Raw genomic sequence first — 12,863 nt, forward strand, 5'->3', positions numbered from 1 at the left:
TGAGCAAGGTTACAACAAATATTATTATATAATTAGGATTGCAAAAAAATATGAAGTTTAATTACATCCTAACCCTAAGTTAACACACTTTAACTCTGATAGACTACAACTACATCAATAACATTGCAAGTCAGAGAACTTCTGCAACTTTCCCGCTCATCGCAATTTTGATTTTTTGCAATGGTTGTTGTTTCTGCAAGGGAGGGCCCGTCCTCCCTGGAACCTGACCACCCCCTGCTAACCTGCAGCTGTGTCCGGATTTGGCTCTCGTGTTGCGCTCCCTTGGTTGGTAATTCTGTCGTGGATGCTTGTAATGCAGCTCTGCACGAGGTTCCCTCCCATGTGAAGATTCCACATGAGACCTCCAACTTGGATTCTCTTAGCAAGATTCCCAAGACAGATGCTATGGGTCCTTTGTCTGGGGAAGCTCAAGCGAGCACATGGCAAGGTGCTCTTGTTGGGAATACTAAGTCGAGGTCGTTGACTCTGCTGCCAAAGGTAACTACTAGTGAGGATGGTCTCGAGATTTGTCTCCCCGACAGTATTATGGAGAATATCGCCTCCTCCCTACACCTCTACTTGGTGGGGAGATTCTTGGCCTTTAGACCCACGATAGATATGGTCAGAAGATGGGTTGGTTCTAGATGGAAACTAAAAGGTAGTGTCTATGTCTCTACTATGTCACGTGGGCTCTTTTTATTCAGATTCACTGCAGAAGAAGACTTTATTTACATCATGTTTGGTTCGTGGTCTTAAGGCAAACACTGCTTAGCTCTCTCTAAGTGGAAGTCAGAGTTTTACCCTAGTGCAGACCTCCTTAGATTGGCATCGGTCTGGATCAGACTCCCTTTGGAGTTCTGGGATGACACCATCTTTAGATGGATTGGCAACTCTTTTGGTCAGTTCGTGGCTGCTGACAATGTGACGATGGAGAAGTCTAGACTCGTTTATGCTCACCTATGTGTGAATGTGGTTGTTAACAACCCCCTCCCTAACTTCATAGCTCTTAAATCTAAATGGGGTAAATGGACGCAGGATATTGTCTACGAGAACGCCTCCCTTTATTGTCAAAGGTGTGGAAAGCATGGTCATGTAATAGCTAACTGCCCGACCCCTCTACCTCCGAAGGAAAAAATGAAGGAGAAGTTGTCCTCCCCGGGAATTGTCAATGTGGAGGCAACTCAGAATGTTACCCCCCCAATCCCCCGGTTACTGACAATATTGAGGATCAGGTCAAGGAATTGAAGGGAAGGGATGGCCCTCAAGATACTATTGAGGAGGGCTACCCCTTCTTGGAAGGTATTCTTAATATGATGAAGACCCCTGACCCCAAGGCGGCATCTCCCTCCTTGGGGAGATGCTTGGACCGACTTAGAAGAGGGAGAGATCTCCCAGAGGAAAGTAGAACAAGAAGGACTGAAAGTTGAAGAGTGCTTCAGAGAGAAGAAAGGGTACAACGAGACCACTCTGTTTGTGCTCAAGCAGCTGAATCCCAATACTATGGGGGGAAACGGAAGAAGTATATTGTGTACAGGGGCTGGGCCCACGCCTCCCAAATTGAACGTCTTGTATCCGACCTCCTCTTCTACTGCTTCTAGATCTACAAAGGAGATCATTGTTCTCTCTCATGGAAGTCGTTTTGCCTCGTCTTCGCCTGCGAAAGAGGAATGGCAAGAACCCAAGAGAAAAACTAGAGGAAATAAGAAGGCAGATGTTGGAAACGACTCTAAACCAGGCAGACCCTTTGAGAGGACCCTTAGAACTAAGGTAATGGCCAGAGAAATTGCCAGTGGACGAAAATTAACTCTGGAGACATCTCAAAAAGGCAAGAAATGAAGTTCCTTTCATGGAACTTAAGGGGCTTAAACAGCCCCCAGAAGCAGTATGCTCTTAAGAAATGCATAGTAACCAATAAGGTTGATATTATTCTAATCTAGGAGGTGAAAATGACCTATCAAAATTTTGCTATTCTTGTGGAGAGTATATGGCCGGGTGTTGCCTTCTATTATAGTGAGGCGAAAGGCTCTTCAGGAGTGTGAGATTTTGCCAAGATCTAGAGGCAATGGAAAGCACAAATAAGAGAGAACAAAATAGATGATAGAAATAAATTGTATTCTATCAAGAAAACACTGATCAATTGGATCATTACATATTGTTCAATAGTTGTTACATACAATGAATATGAACCTACATATATAGGCAAGGCTATATGGATATGTGAGAACACAAACATGACATGTGGCTCAATAAGAAACAAGAGTAGGTAGGAAATAGGTGTGGGTAGGTAGGAGAAACAATATAATATTCCACATGAGGTGGAATGTAACAACAAGATAAGATCAACACCATAAAAGGTGGAAATTCTCCTACACACACTATCCCAATGTGGCACAAACACCCAAGTGTCTCATACCCAAACTACTATTAAATGCATGTACTAAGTAAACTTAAGTAAGTGTAATAATATCCATGATGAATAATTATTTACACCAACAAGGAGGAATTGCAACTCTCTAGAATAAGAGCAAGTTGGATGGGCACGCTATTGGCCTTTCTCACAGCTTTCTTACTACCAGGTTCACTATGATCAACTTCTCATGGTACTTCTTCAATATTATTGCTCCTAATACTAGATATGGTCGAGCTCTGGTATGGGAGGAAATCACTACCTTCATGACTAATAATAGGGAGGCAATGTTCATGTTAGCTGGTGACTTTAACACCCCTCTTTTTCCCTCTGAGAAGTTAGGTGGTCTAACTGATTATAGTGATAGCATGCTTGACTTTGCTTGATCTTGACCTTCAAGGGAATCCTTTCACCTGGTCTAACAATAGAAAAGGCTCTAATCTGATTCAGGTCAAGCTGGATAGGTTTTTGATCTCTGCCAAGTGGGACCTTTGCAACAATTCCTCGCTCTTGTGTCTCCCTCGCACTATCTCTGACCATTCCCCGATCCTCCTTTCTTGGGTTGATAGGCCGGTCTCGGGCCCCATACCCTTTAAGTATGAGATTATGTGGCACTCTCGCTCGAACTTCAAACAGTGTATCCAAAATTGGTGGAATTCCTCTGTTCAAGGTTTTGCTATGTTTAGAATCTCTAAAAAGTTGGAGATAATCAAAAGGGAGGTCAGAGCCTGGAGTAAATCTTCCTTTGGTGACATCTTCAAGAGAAAGAAGGAGGTTGAAACCAATTTGGACTGCCTCCAGAGAACCATTGCGGAGGGGATCACCTCAATGGATATTCACAAAGAGGAGGAATGTTGGAGACAAAAATGGAAAGAAATCATGAGCCTTGAAGAAATCTATTGGAAGCAAAGATCCATAATCCAGTGGTTAACTAAGGGGGATAGGAACACCTCCTTCTTTCACAGGTCTGCTTCAAAGCACAAAAGGAGAAACACTATCCGTTCCATCTTCAATAACAGAAATGAAGAATTGGTGGGGAATAGCGAGATTGGTCAATGGGCTTCTCTATACTTTACTAATGACAGGGCGAGCGAACCTACTGAGGTTAGTGATAAGCTTCTCAATCTTATCCCTCAAGTCCTAAATGATGCTGACAATAAGTTGTTGATGTGTCGAGTGTCTGGAGATGAAGTTAAAGAGGTGGTTTTTGTGATGGCTACCTTTAAGGCCCTTGGACTTGACGGCTTCCCTTCGGCTTTCTTTCAAGTATTCTGGGAAATTGTGAAGTATGACTTAATCAAAGCTACCAAGGATTTTATTCGCATTGGGAACCTTCTGAAGAAATTGAATAACACTTTCATTGTTTTGGTTCCCAAAGTTCCCGACCCAAAGTTTATGACTAATTATCGCCCTATCAGCCTGTGCAATTCGGTCTACAAGATATTCTCTAAATTTGTTGTTAACATAATCAAACCCCTTCTTGATAGATGTATTAGCCCCTCTTAGAGGGGTTTTGTTCCGAGCAGGCAGATTCTCGATGCGGTCATAACTATCCATGAGGTCATCCACTCCATGGAGAAGAGTCGCAACCCAGGTATGGCTCTTAAACTTGACATCTCAAAGGCTTATGATAAAGTTAACTGGAATTTCCTATATGTTGTTCTATCCAAGATGGGATTCCGGGGAAGATTCCTCAATGTTATCAAGGTGGCGGTGGAAAGTGTCCCCTTGGGAATTCTTCAAGGCTAGGAAGGGACTAAGGCAAGGGGACCCTCTCTCACGTTATTTGTTTATTATGGTGGCTGAAGTTTTAAGCAGGAACTTCTCCCACTTAATCAGGAATAGAAAAATCTCGGGGGTGAAAGCGACTTCTACCCTTCCTTCGGTGGTTATGCAGCAATTTGTTGATGACACCTTCCTGTTTGGCCAGTCGTCTGTTATAAAAGCTAAAGAATGAAAACACTTGTTGGAGGATTACACCTTGGCCTCAGGACAACTTATTAATTATAATAAGAGCAAAATCTATTTTTTCAACACGGATAGGAATCTCCTAGGTAAACTTATTCAAATCCTTGGATGTTGTGCTTCTAATCTTCTCGATTCCTACTTGTGTCTTCCCCTCATGATTAAGGAGGTCACCCTCCAATTCTGGGAGTCTATCTTAGAAAGAATGCAGAAGAAACTTGCTGGATGGACTGGAAAAACCCTGAGTAGTGTTGTTAAAATCTAGCTTCTATTGGCCTCTCTTCAAGGTGTCCCGGTCTATTTTCTATTGCTATTTAAGATATCCATTGCTATGGCTGAGAAACTTGAGAAAATCCAAAGAAGTTTTATGTGGACGGGGATGGAGGAAAAGTCCAGACTCAACTTAGTCAATTGGGAGGTGGTGTGCAAACCTAAGTACATGGGAGGCCTAGGGATCAAAAAAATTTCGGACATGAACAAGGCTTTGTTGACTAAAATTGGATGGAATCTTGTGAAGGACAGAGCTAACTAGTGTAAGATTATGCGGACATATTTCAACCACACCCCCTTCTCTTCCCTCCTATCTTCTAATGAGCTCCCTCCTACATCAAAGATATGGAACAACGTTGTCAAGAACCGGAAGCTGCTTAAGCAGGGTCTAAAATGGCATTTGGGCAATGGTGAGAAAATTAGATTCTGGGAGGACAACTGGATTAGCGATAGACCCCTAGCCTCCTCCCGCTTCAGTTGCCTCATGGGAACCCTCAATGACTCACTTGGTCCTCTTTGTGATGAATTACATATCCCCCTCTCACTGCTGGTTGAGGCTTGCTAATGGTCTTGGAGATAATACTCACTGGGGCCATTTGGTGGGGGAGTTACAATCTCTTCTTGAGGTGGGTAGGATTCCCCGATTCCCTCATGCTGATAAGTTTGTTTGGTCTATGAATCCATCAGGGTCTTTCAATGTTAATTTGGCCTATAATCTCCTGTGAACAACTGCTACAGCTGAAGAGAAGTTTGAAATTCTCAGGTTATCCCTAAAATAAACTTTTTTGGGTGGACGGGTCTGCATGGGAAGATCCTAACTATTGATAACCTTAAAAGGAGAGGCTTCCTATTAGCCAATCGGTGTGTTCTGTGTAATTGTGTTGAAGAAAGCATAAATCATCTATATGTCCATTGCCCCTTCGCTTCTATGGTCTGGCACAAAGTTTTACAGAAATTCAACATTGCGTGGACTTTTTTGGAAGACTTGCCGCAGTTTATCAGCAACTGGAAGTGCCCCTTTGCTCGCCCTTCAATTAGACAGTTTTGGAAACTCATCCCTCCTCATATCTGTTGGCATATCTGGAAGGAAAGGAACAACTTGACATTCTATGAGACTAATAACTCTGTTGACATAGTGGTTGGCATAACAGAAAAGCTCCTCAGGGAGAACGCTTTGGTCTGCAAATGGAAAAAACCGCAATTTTCCCCTCTGGTGATGGATTGCAATTGGATTAGGACATGGAATCTGCCTGAAAAATTTCTTTGATATGACAACTCTAAAAGGATGGAGAGGCTTAACACTAGATGGTCGGCCACATCCCCCTCATGGCTCAAACTTAACTTTGATGGTGCCGCTCGCAATGGAGTTGTGGCGAGAGGTGGAATTATAAGGGATAGCTTGGGCAACCTAATTCTGTCCTATGCAGGGAATTTTGGCTCTGCCTCGAGTAACATGGCTGAAGCCCTAGCACTCTTCAGGGGTCTTAAATTGGCTCTCGATATTAATGCTAAAATATTGATAATTGAAGGGGATTCTAAGCTGATTATTGAGGTGACTAAAGGGGTCTTAGGGATTAGCTGGATGATTAACAACATACTCAAGGACATAAGGTCTATGATTGTTTGGCTTGAGGAATTTCAAATTCAACACATTTATAGAGAGGGAAATTCAGTGGTGGACTCTCTAGCTACGACGGGCCTTGAGATGAAAGGTATGAGGTGCTGGAGACACCTAGAATCACTTTCTGATAGATAGAAATCCCTCTTAAGGAGAGACCAAAATTTCATTACTAACCAATGATTTGCTATGCCCTTTTTTACGGGTGGACGTTTTGGCCCTTCTGCGATGTCAAGATGCAGGAGGGAAATTCAAATTCAAATTGGGCGGGCTATGCCAAGGTGGCTTCCAGTGGTCCCCATTTTCTCCACCGCAATGGTCTGGTGATGAGGTGTCCAGCCACCTATAATTGTGTTACCAAAGGATTGCAGCTTCAACTTTTAATCATTAACTTGATAGACCATAGCAAGTACAACACTTATTGCTATAAGTGGAACTTAATATTTCTCCATAATAAAGATCTTTGCAAGTTGGCGGACGAGTTAAGAGGTGTCCTTTCGCATGCTTATCGGAGCTGGCTGACACATGCCTTGGGAAACACCATAAAAGATAATTATTGCAGCTTTCACCACACTTTGGCTAAATTTATGTTGATCATTCTTATCCTTCACTCTGGTTTTTCCCTCTGCATAACCATTACCAATCTCGCATTGCTTACCAACTTCACTCTGGAGGAAGCTGATATGGGGAGGGATTTAGTCCAGGTTGAGCCAGACATTGTGGATGACTACTTCCACAATGACCCATGTGTTTGGATGTATGTCAAGGAAGGGAGCATTATCCCGTTCATGGAAGCCATGATTGGGTTTGACAAAAACCTCTCCATGCAGTTTGTCAACAGCTGGAATGATAGGAGAGTTGTTATGGGGGATATTTCGTTTGAAATTAATGAAGATGTTTTCAACTAAGGGAAGGAAGTGGAAGAAAACCAATAGGGTCATAGATGAGACTAGTATGAACAGATTCTACAAAAAGGGTGAGGAGCCAGCTAAGATGCGTGGGGGTTTCAACAGAGAATGCCTACCTTATCCGTGGGACCAGGTGTGTAAAATTATTATGAAATATTTTACCCATGAGGGAAGATATGGAGTTTTCTATTATTACCACTTCTCATTGCTCATTCATTTTCACAACCATGATACTATTTCCTTTCTATTCTTTTTACTTCATGCTTTAGAATCCATTGTTAAAGAGGTTCATCATTGCATGAGTCAGGACAACAATTTCACCATCCTCCATCAGGGTTTAATGTTTCGGCTCTATAATTTCCACAGGGCCTTGTGTCCGCCTAAACCCATCTTTGTTCAGCCCGCTCCCTCCCTCCACGACCCCCCTGTTGGTATTAAAAAATGAAATAAAAAGACCTCAAAAAGCCTATTACGCCTTGTCAATCCCCTGACCACGCCCCTCTCATTTCCACCAAAATTGGGGAGAAAAACAAATACAATCCTTCCACTGCCAAAGCTACCTCCAAGAAACCCAGGAAAGAACCTAAGATCTTGTTAGTTGAGTCTAACGCGGAGGATGGTGTGACCCCTCGGAGGTCCAACATATTTGTTGGCAAACCTTGTATGAAACAAATTGTTGTGAGGAAGAACTATGCCAAAGAGGGTGAGGAAGATTCTGAGAAGGCAAAAAGTGATAAGGTTGGGGATGATATGGAGGCCATGGAGGGCTTAGAGTCTTCTAAGCTGGATACCAACACCCCTGACTCTGAGACTATTAAGGATGGTAATAAGAACACCTCCCCTTCTTCTGCCATGTCCCCCCCGCACAATCAGATCTCTAATGAGGAGGAGAGAAAGTATGAGGGTGGTCAGACTGTTGTTGATGGTGGAGAGAAGGAGGAGGTGGTGCATTATGCAGGATGTAATGCTATCTCTGAGGACCTGAACGATGTGAAGAAGAAGTTGGACTATCTGGAGTCCCATGTCAGCAAAATTGCAAAATTTGCCATCAAAGTCATGCACTCCTCGGCCACTTCAATGTGCTTATTGCACCAGGAAAAAGTGAAATAGGATGGGTTGGAAGGTGACACCACGAAGGAACTGTTTGAATTCCTTGTTGAAGATTGGACCGGGCTACTGCTCTCCCAGCACATGGGAGCTAGAAAAAATGATTAATGATTGATACTTTCCTTTTTTGTTATAGTTTTAGTTGTAGGATTGACTGGATCCCTGTTAAGTTTAATTTCTTTATCAACCATATGAGGCTTGTTAAGATTCTTTCTACTTTCTTTGGTTTTTATAGTCTGAACAATATGCTTATCTCTAAGGTTGATGGTTTAAGGTTAGTCTCTTTTTGGTTATCTGTTGTTTGAGTTGCTATATGGACGAGATTGTTATCAATCTTGGGTTATTCTATAGTTGCAGGTGGTTTTTGTTTTTGATGATTAAGATAGGGATTGGATGATTGTCGTTTGGCAGTTGTGTGTGTGTTGGTTATGCTCTCTCTGAGGCTTTCTGTGTATTCTGGGCCAGCCCCCTTGTTTTGGTTGCTTTATTATCAAAAACAAATATTATAAAATAATTTCTTAATGTTTAAAAAAATCAATAGATTTAAATGAAGATATTATATTTAGAAATTTTATTGTGTGTCATTATGTTTTAAATTCAAGTCTATAAAATTGATCTTCATGAGTTCAAAAACGATCTTATAACTTGTAGACTTGATCTCATATATTTTCATAATTTATATTTTTTCCTCACTTTCCTAATATTTAAGTATTGTAAGGACGTGTGATATTTACAAACACCTTTAGAAATTTATTCAACCACAAGGGCCAAGTTCTTATTTGACAAACACTCAAGAAATTAGCTTTATGACTTTGAGCAAAGATTCAAAAATAATAAACAACAATGAAACAAATGTTTGTGTAATATTCATACTTTGCCTTGGGTATGTTTCTATTTGAAGTGTGATATTGCATATAATTGATAAATTTACTTAGAATATTAGGAAAATATAGTTATTCTCATCTAGGTACAATGAATAATGATAATTTTTCACTTTGACTCAACGTACATAAGTGCCACCATTGCCTCGTCAATTCTTGATTAACAATAGTTGGATGCCACCTTTGTTCAATCAAGGTTCCATTTATCTTAGTCAAATTGAGTTAACTAATTTATTGATTAACAATTAAATTCATAACCTCTAGATTGTTAACTCAATGAGTCATGCATCCAAGAGGCCTATTGTATGTACTTCATCCATTCATGTGATGGATTAATTTGATTTTTTTTTCTCAATTTTGGAATATCAATTTATATTGCATATTACAACCCTCATTTCCTCTATTTTCTACTATTATAACTTTCTTCATTCACCTAAACCCAAGCTCATGTGATTGGATTCCCATTGAATTTAAAAGGGTGTTTGGATCTTCCCCATATCCAACAAGGAGTAAGAACTTTATGTGGAGTTTCACATTATTTTTGTGTCAAAAGTCCATCATCACATCCAAAGTAGTTAAGAAACCTTTTTTTTCATCGAATTTGAACACCAAGAAGTCATTTTTTTAGTTTTTAGTTGTATCCACACTCTTGCCTTTTACAAATAATGTATTTTTCAAAATAAATTTAAGCAATTGTTTGCCCAGCTTGGACTTTAGGGGTATGATTGCTTATCCACCCACCTTTTTTATGAATAAGTGATATTATTTTTTATAAATGATTAATCAAATACTAATTCATCAAAAAATAATTAAAGCAAAATTGACAATGTTTCATATTTGAACAACATCAAAATTTATAAATTAATATAAATTTCTTTGGTTTGGAGTGCAAGAAAAGACTTTTTTTTTGCCTTAGGAATTCATTTAGCCTCCCTATGTATTATTGCATAATTTTGTATATTTTATTTTTAAATTATTAATTTTAAAATTTATTATTTTAAAATTTTAAAAATGATAATAAATAAAAATATTTTTAAAATAATAGACTTTTTCAAGGTGCTTGTAGTCTTGTGCAAAGCATGAGGCATGTGGGTAATGAGCCCCCTACTTATAGCAACTAATTTCAAGAGTGGTTAGCCACATTTCCCCCTACTTGACACTTTAGTAAACCTTACAAAAATTGGCAACCCCTACATTTTGACAATAAACTTCCAATAATTATTTACCTCGTGACTACCTATGTACCACCCATACTTATCTAATATATTTTACCCTCTACTTAGTTGTTGTCCTAGTTTTCACTAAACCACCATGCTACCACTAGATTCCCACATGTGTACCACTATTGTGTCATTGCTACCCTAACACTAAGGCACCACCTCTACCACTAGTGCCACCCAATTATTGTTCACTAGCCACCAAGCCACCACTCAAGCATATTCGCCCCCTCCATCTACATTTTCAATTCAATAGGAAAAATTTAGAGGACAATTTTTTAACCATATAGAAGTATTTTTTGATGTAATTTTTTGAAACTGGTAATTTTCAATATGCTTGACATTGATGTAATCGATTTCTATTCACAACTAATTTTTTTAGAAAATTATATTTTAGTATATAATCTTATTTTTTAAAATTTTAGACCTCATAAATTTCATAAATTATAAACTTGAATTTTAGTCCCTTTTTTGAAAGTGGAAGATTTTTTTATCACTATGCATTGGTGTTAGCTATTTACTCTTATTCTACTATTTGATTATACTTTTAGCTTTCTAGTTCAAACTGGACATTATAAACTCTAAAATGTTAGTTTTCAACTTTAAAATCATATTAATTTATAATAAGTCAAACATTGTAATTTTCTAAGATGAATTAATTAAGCTATTTTGGGGGGTTGTTGTTGCAAAAAACACTCATTTATAAATTGATACTTATAATTTATAATGGGGGCTTACACCTAGTTGTTTATAAGTACATGTATTGATTAAAGCTCTAGTCTTGGGGGGTTCATCATATCTCTCACTCTATTTCCTTTCTTTATAGTATCTTTTAGAAGAAATTTCCTTAAGTTGTATCTATATAGATCATGATATCTGAAGGCTTCTCATGTCATATATAGATCAATGTTATTGTGAAACATTGTCCCTATTTCTTACAATTATTATTTAAAGTCTTCCAAATTGTGTAAATTCAAATATACATACTATAAAAACAAAAACCATGATGAACATGACTACCTTAAAAAGTAGATTAATGAACTAAAGCAACTTCTTTCACAACATCATAATATTTTACCAAATTCTTTAGCATAATACTTATTAGTTTTTTTCAGCAAGATTATACTTGTCATCAAGTGATACTTGAGATATTTACTTATTCAACATATGTATATATTGTTTGTTGAATCTCATATTCGAGATATTGATATAATCATTAACGAATTATGACTTCTCTTTGATGCCAACTCTATAGAGTTTCATCTATTATTACAGATGTTATGGGGTCGCATTCTAACTTTCTTATTATTTTTAATCACATCATGTTTCCACCTTGATATATATTAGAAAAAATAAGCTTAGATCTCACACATTTGTGGGCAGTTGTTGTCATTGATGACTTGGTGTTGTCATTGATGTCAACCCTCGGTGTAGCGTTGTCATTAATGTCACAAGGTGCAGTTGAGTGCAAAGATATGATGATGGAGATCATTGGAATTATTTTCATTAATTATTAAATGTTGTCATTGCTAATGTTGTTGGAATGTATTATTGATGGAAGTACGTTCTGATGTTGATTGGGTCTATTGTTGATGAGCTTTTTGTTGTTGACAGTTGATGATGAAATTATACTACGATTGTTGGCTATTGTGATTAGTGGATAGTGCAAACTGATATCTTAGGTACTAATATAGTGAATTCATGGTTGATGTTCTTGTTGTAGATTGTGCAAAGGATTGTCACAAATTGTGTTGACATTTATGAAGAATGCATATGAGAGTTGAGCAGATGTTTCATGTGTGACATCCAACATGCTATGGTGTTGAATGAAACTGATGTAGTTGATAAGTCCTTAATTGGATTGCTTGATAATGATTATCGGATATGCTAGTTTTGGTCTAAAATATGATAAAAATGGTTGTATGTGGTGCAAAGATGTTCTTGGTTAGATGTCTATACCTAAGGATTTGTGATATGATCTTTGATGGTATGGAGAAATGATGATGATAATGATGCATTAAGAATAGTGATAATAAATATTTTTATATGAGTCTTGCCCTTGAATGTTGATGTCTATGGTTGTGTTAGTGTTGATGCTCTTGACTAGTTACAAAGATGGTATAATGAAGATAATGTAATATTAGTGATGAGGACTAGATGCTTTGAGATGAGGAATATTAAATGAGGATTAGATGCTTTGAGATGAGAAACATTAAGATGAGAATTAGAAGCATGGCAATAAAATGGATATGATTGCGATGATCTCATATATGCTATAGGATGATTGTTTATAGTGTTTCTAGGACATCCTGGTCCTTGGAAGATTGATGGAGTAAGTAGTTACAGGAATGTATGTTGAAGACAAATTGGAAGAATGCTCTGCATTCCTCCACATACCTCTGCATTTGATTTTCTCTTGTAGGTTTGAACATAATATGTATGCTTTGTGGATGTTGCACTCCTATCGTTTTAGGTCCGTGGCATTACAAT

The sequence above is a fragment of the Cryptomeria japonica genome, chromosome 10 (genome assembly GCF_030272615.1).
Source record: "Cryptomeria japonica chromosome 10, Sugi_1.0, whole genome shotgun sequence".
Lineage (NCBI taxonomy): Eukaryota > Viridiplantae > Streptophyta > Pinopsida > Cupressales > Cupressaceae > Cryptomeria > Cryptomeria japonica.